Source organism: Bubalus bubalis, chromosome 17, assembly GCF_019923935.1.
Source record: "Bubalus bubalis isolate 160015118507 breed Murrah chromosome 17, NDDB_SH_1, whole genome shotgun sequence".
In the NCBI taxonomy this organism is placed as follows: domain Eukaryota; kingdom Metazoa; phylum Chordata; class Mammalia; order Artiodactyla; family Bovidae; genus Bubalus; species Bubalus bubalis.
The window spans coordinates 50,092,369-50,099,162 of record NC_059173.1 but is presented as its reverse complement, the minus strand read 5'-3'; the positions used below and the strand labels follow the sequence as shown (position 1 = coordinate 50,099,162).

General features: G+C 36.5%; 1 non-coding gene across 1 annotated transcript; it reads right to left on the bottom strand.

The window, feature by feature from the left end:
• Window positions 1-1,304: 1,304 nt before the first annotated feature.
• Window positions 1,305-1,406, bottom strand: LOC112580051. Its single transcript, XR_003104406.2, has one exon. It is a non-coding gene; the product is annotated as a U6 spliceosomal RNA (small nuclear RNA).
• Window positions 1,407-6,794: the final 5,388 nt, after the last annotated feature.

The following is a 6,794-nucleotide window of genomic DNA, read 5'->3' as shown; positions in this document are numbered from 1 at the left end:
TTGGCTCATGAAACCCAGGGTACAAAGGGAACTAATGTAAAAATCTACTCAAGAAATCGGTTTTAAATTTAAAATATAAAACAGTATTTTACAAAATTATTGAATGCAGAGTAAATAACTGTTGTCTCTTTTCCCAAACACAGGTTTTGCTATCTTAACTCTGTGATAAGGTAAATACTCTTGTATTGAAAATTAGACCTCAAAATTCTGTAGTCTTGTGAAAGTCATTTTGATTTGCTACTTGAGAATTCAGGAAGGAAAAAGAAGTTCCCAAAACCCTATAAAGAAATCACTTAGTTAGGATTTCAAAATATTTTTATCAAACAGTGTGCCCATTGATTTAGGTGAATAGATCACTTAAGTATTTTTATTCCTTCAAAATCCACACCATTGCTTTAGATGGAAGCAGATTTCTGGTATAAATTACGCCTCTATCAGGCATTGGAGAAATGAATGACAGGACTAAGCACCTCATGTAGGAGTCTCCTCGATTACCCTTCAGCAGTCTAGCTGTCTGTGTGTTCAGTTCATGTTCAGCTATGATGATTATTTTATGCTAATAAAGTAATATTATGTAGTTTTAAACTGAGACAGGAATAGGCAAAATGAGCCTGGAGAGGACTCTGCAGCTGTGTAGACTGACTGTATAAGGTCCTTGGGGGATGTGATTATCAGAAGACTGAATCATCATTAGGATAATTAGTGTACTTGGCAACTGCATTAGTGGAATTATTGTCATTGCTCACAGCTTGTCAGTGCAGGATTTTTTGATCTGGTAAATTTCACTTTCACAAATGCAACTGACCATGTGAATGAAATCAAGAGAAGTAAACAATTTTGTTATTTCTATTCAGTTCCAGAACTAACAAATGAAAAGTGAATATATTTAAGCACATAAGGGGGTATTTTCTGAATTAAATTGTTATCTTGCAACTGTCCTGGAAGTAAACTTAAATAATTAAAATAAAACATGTTGTTATTTGTGAATAGATTATCCATTTAATTTTCAGTGCTTATTATGAGTCGGTTCTTAAAATATAAATATTGAGGCCATTTTTGTAGTTGAAGTATAGTTGCTTTACAATGTTGTGTTAGTTTCAGGGGTACAGCAAAGTGATTCAGTTAATTCTGTGTGTATGTGTATATATGTATGTACACACATACATATGTATGTATTCTTTTTCAGATTCTTTTTCCTTGTAGGTTATTACAAAATATTGAATATAGTTCTGTGTGCTATACAGTGGTCCTTGTTTGTTATCTACTTTATGTATATTAGTGTGTATAAGTTAATCCCAAACTCCAAAAATATGACAGTTCACAAATTTGCACATCATCCTTGCTCAGGGGCCATGCTCATCTTTTCTATATCATTCTAATTTTTAGTTTGTGTGCTATGGAATCCAATATGAGGCCATTCTTATATATATCTTAGTTATTACTTTGTTTGATACTCTGTGGATCTGCCATGAGTGTTCACATGTGGCTTCCACTCTGTAGATTCTACTTTGGAATAAATCACACCTTGAAAAAGTACAAAGGAGCTGCTCATATATAGTTAGTGTCAGTGATACTGTTTCTGTTTGTTAAATAAGCTAAATTTCTGACTAAGGATAGCTGCCCTCTGATCATTCTATGACCCGATCACAACAGAGCATTAACTGTTCAGGTTTGACAAAATTATCTGTTCTATCCTAGAGAATGACAGCTTTGCTCCACATTATGTTTACGATTGTTTTCACTAGGCTGAACTTTGAAGCACAAAGCTGTCCAATTTATCATGTTTTGCTTATTTTGTCAAATTGATTGGGCAAATATGCACTATACAGAAACTCAGTCTTTTCAACTTCTCACCAAGTTTACCTTTTCTCAATAAGAAAGTGAAGGACCATGTGTCTGTCCTTACTGAAAGAGTATGAAATGTTGTTGGAAGTCTTATTGTTTTTTGTTTTGTTTTAAGGCCCATGTATATTTGGGCCTTACATTGTTATTTGGACCCTCTTTTCCTCCATTTTTTTTTTTTTAATCATCTCTCCTGTCCCCATAAGAGTAATCAATCTTGGCAAAAGTCATAGAGCTGACTTGTTTTCAAGAATACAGGGAATGGGAAGAAGCTCCTTGACATTATCTTGGCAATTATTTTTTGGATATGACTCTGAAAGCAGACACAACAAATGCAAAAATCAACAAACGTGACTATGTCAGACTTAAAAACTTCTGCACAGCAAAAGAAACAACAAAATGAAAAGCAACCTGAAGAATGGGAGAAAGCTTTGGCAAATCGTATTTCAGTTAAGGGATTGATAATCAAAATATATAAAGCACTTACACAACTCAATGGCAACAAAAAATCCAATTAAAAACCAAGCAGGGAAACTAAATAGACATATTTTCAAAGAATGCATTCAGATGGCCAATGGGTACATGAAAAGATGCTCAACATCACTAATTATTGGGAAATGCGTATCAAAGCATCAGTAAGATATCACCTCATACCTCTTAGAATGACTATCATCAATAAGATAAGACATAGCTAGTGTTGGTGAAGATGTGGAAAAAAGAGAACTCTTTATATACTGTTGGTGGAAATGTAAATTGGTACAGTTACTATGGAAAACAATATGGAGGTTCCTCAAGAATTAAAAGTAGAACTGCCATGTGGTCTAGCAAGTTCACTCCTGGGTATATACTCAAAGAAAATGGAAGCAGGATATCTAAGAGATATAATCATTTCTGTGTTTATAGTAGCATTTTTACAATGTCCAACATAAGCAAGCAACCTAAATGCCCATCAACAGATGAATGGATCAAAGATTTTTGTCTATGTGTGTATTTGATGCTTGAAAAAATAAGGGTTAGAGGTGCTAACCCTCCCCACAATGGAAAAATGGAGTGTAACTTTACAGATTTCCATGGTTCTATGTCCTCAGGTTCAACCAAACTTGAATATATTTAGTGAAAGAAATACACTTACAAGTGGACCCAGGCATTTCAAATCCATGTTTTTCAAGTGTTCACTGTATATACTATACACTGGAATCGTATTCAGCCATGAGAAGGAAAGATATCCTGCCTTTCCTAGTATTCTGGATGGACCTTGAACACATTATGGAAAGTGGGATCCATCAGACAAAGAAACACACATACTATACAATATCACTTTTGTGTGGAATCTAAAAATGCCAGACTCATAAAGTGAAAAGTGAAATGGTATTTCCAGGGATTGAGGGTAGATGTATAGGACAGATGCTGTTTAAGTGTACAAACTTGGCAATGAGTGGTAAATATATCCTAGAGGTCTAATGCGTAGTATCATGAATATAGAGAACAGTATTATAATCACCAAATTTGCTAAGAAACTGGAAGTTAATGATTTCAACCACTAAAAAGATATGATACTTGTGTAATTCAGTGGAGATTCTAATTATCATTCCAGTGGTAATCACTTTAGAATGTGTTAATGTATAAATTTAACATGCTCTAACCTAAGGAAAGTTATGACCAACCTAGATAGCATATTGAAAAGCAGAGACATTACTTTGCCAACAAAGGTTCGTCTAGTCAAGGCTATGGTTTTTCCTGTGGTCACATGTGGATGTGAGAGTTGGACTGTGAAGAAGGCTGAGCACTGAAGAATTGATGCTTTTGAACTGTGGTGTTGGAGAAGACTCTTGAGAGTCCCTTGGACTGCAAGGAGATCCAACCAGTCCATTCTGGAGGAGATCAGCCCTTGGATTTCTTTGGAGGGAATGATGCTGAAGCTGAAACTCCAGTACTTTGGCCACCTCATGTGAAGAGTTGACTCATTGGAAAAGACTCTGATGCTGGGAGGGATTGGGGGCAAGAGGAGAAGGGGACGACAGTGGATGAGATGGCTGGATGGCATCACTGACTCGATGGACATGAGTCTGAGTGAACTCCGGGAGTTGGTGATGGACAGGGAGGTCTGGCGTGCTGCGATTCATGGGGTCGCAAAGAGTCGGGCACAACTGAGCAACTGATCTGATCTGATCTGAACCTGATACAGCTGGTGGGGGTCTTCCTTGGTGGCTCAGATGGTAAAGAATCTGCCTGCAATGCAGGAGACCTGGGTTTGATATCTGGGTTGGGAAGATCCCCTGGAAGGGAGGGCATGGCAATCCACTCCAGTATTCTTGCCTGGAGAGTCCCCATGGACAGAGGAGCCTGACGGCTACAGTCCATGGATTTGCAAAGAATCAGACATGACTGAGCGACAAAGCACAATGTACATAGCACAACCTTATATTGAATCAATGTTATGTGTCATATAATTAAAAAAAAATGAATTGGGGAATCTAACAATGGATGCGGAAAAGGCAATGGCACCCCACTCCAATACTCTTGCCTGGAAAAATCCCATGGATGGAGGAGCCTGGTAGGCTGCAGTCCATGGGGTCGCTAAGAGTTGGACACGACTGAGCGACTTCAAGAAGGAAATGGCAACCCACTCCAGTGTTCTTGCTTGGAGACTCCCAGGGACGGCGGAGCCTAGTGGGCTGCCATCTGTAGGGTTGCACAGAGTTGGACAGGACTGTAGCGACTTAGCAGCAGCAGCAGACAGTGGATATAGGGATATCAGAACCTACTCCTCAAACTTACTGTCTTTTCTATGGAAGATAAAAAATCATTTATTGTGTTTTGTCCATTAAAAGAGGACCCCATATGTGTACTTTGAAAAATACTAAAAATTCTTTACCAGCAAATAAATATCACAATCAATAAAAGTATAAAAAGTTAAATATTTAAGAACAAAATTCAGACATTTATAAAAGCTTATAATCAGAAGTAATTTTTTCAGTTGTGAGGAAAAATAAAAAACAAAACATTGAAAAACTTTAATATAAAACACAGATAATAAACATTACAACTCATAATAGGAATGGGTTTGTAAATGAGCAAAAAACAGTTCTGCATCCCCAAAGAGTGAAAGGGGTACATGCCTAAAGAAGACTGTACCTCTCCCTGTTTCTTCAGTAACTGAAATATAGAACATTTTTACCTTCACTTTTTAACTTTGTAACAACAATTCTATCATTCTTTTTCAAAAAGCATTTTTATTTATTTACTTTTGGCTGGACTGGGTCTTCATTGCTTTGTGCAGGCTTTCCTTAGTTGCAACAAGTGGTGGCTACTCTTAACTGCAGTGCACAGACTTCTCATTGCGGTGGCTTTTCCTGTTGTAGAGCACAGGCTCTAGGTGCAAGGGCTTCAGTAGTTGCAACACATGAGCTGGTGGGCCCTTGAGTGTGGGCTCAGTGGTTGTGGTGCATAGGTTTATTTGCTCCACGGCATGTGGAATTTTCTGGACCAGGGATTGAACCTATGTCCCCTGCATTGGCAGACAGATTCTTATCCACTGAGCCACCAGAGAAGTACTCTATCATTCTTTATAAAATCTCTGTTCCAACAACTTTCATAATACTCAATTTATTGCATGTAATAAGAGCTTACTAGAGTCAAGAGACATTAAAGAACATTTAGTAAACAACTAGATGAAGATAATTAACTCTGATTCAGTTCTATATAAATTAGTTAATAATAGCTGTGAAAATCCAATTGTAGCTAAAGCACAGGCATTTTCCCCACACAAATTGTTTTAGTAGGAGTATCAATTTTAAATGGTAAATGATTTGAAACTTATACTGACCAAATCACTGCAGGCTACTAAATATTCTACTCAGAATATCTACATGTTTCATTCTAAACCATTCATACTTGTTACCATTAAGAGTCTGCTATTCAAGAAAAGTGCTTTTTCATCAGAGAGAATTAATCCTCTTGATAAATTCCTCCTATATTTCAGGTACTTCAGCACTGTAATTTTTATTTTATCTAATCTTTTCTTTATTGTAACTGTTATGTGTAATGGATGAGGTTAGTTATTTTCTTTGCTTTTTAGTCCGAGTAGATCTAGATGTAAGTAGATGCATAAGTGAATATGCAATAGACATTTCCCTATGTTATTTCATATACCAAAACAGAATGTATGTAGAACTTTGACAAGTCCATAGTTAACTGTAAAATAAAGTTTAGAGTTAAAATCACAGATATCTAAATAATTTATGAGCTTGTCTTTTTCCTTTTTTGGTCTTTCTGCAGAGCTTATAGGATCTTAGTTCCCTGACCAGGAATGGAAGCCATGCAACTTGAAGTGGAAGCAAATCTCTATGAGCTTATCTTAATTCAGACATCATTGATAAATATGCTTATATGAAATGCTTTTCTTTTTCATTTTGTTCTAAGAATGCTTTTATATCTGAATAGGCTCAGAATGCCTTGACATTTCTCTTAATTCCCTGAGTGATTTAACTCATCATCTTATAGCTTTGCCCAAAGCCAAAACTCTCTGTCATCAGTGAATTCTTCACATCCATAGACAAAGACAATAATATGCATCTGTATCTGAGACCTGGACTCCTAATTATAAAAATCAAAGCCCTTATTTTTAATATTTATGCATGTGATTTCTAAGGTGCCATTTTCTTTTTTTTAAATTTAATTTTATTTTTAATTGGAGGATAATTCTTTTATAATATTGTTTTGGTTTCTGCCATACATCAACAGGAATCAGCCATAGGTTTCCTCCCTCTTAAACCTCCCTCTCTCCTTGCACCCCATCATATACCTCTAGATTGTCACAGAGCACTGGATTTGGATTCCTTGCGTCATACAGCAAATTCCCACTGGCTGTCTATTTTACATATGGTAATGTGTATGTTTCAGTGCTACTGCCCCAAATCATCCTACCCTTTCCTTCCCCTCCTGTGTTCAAA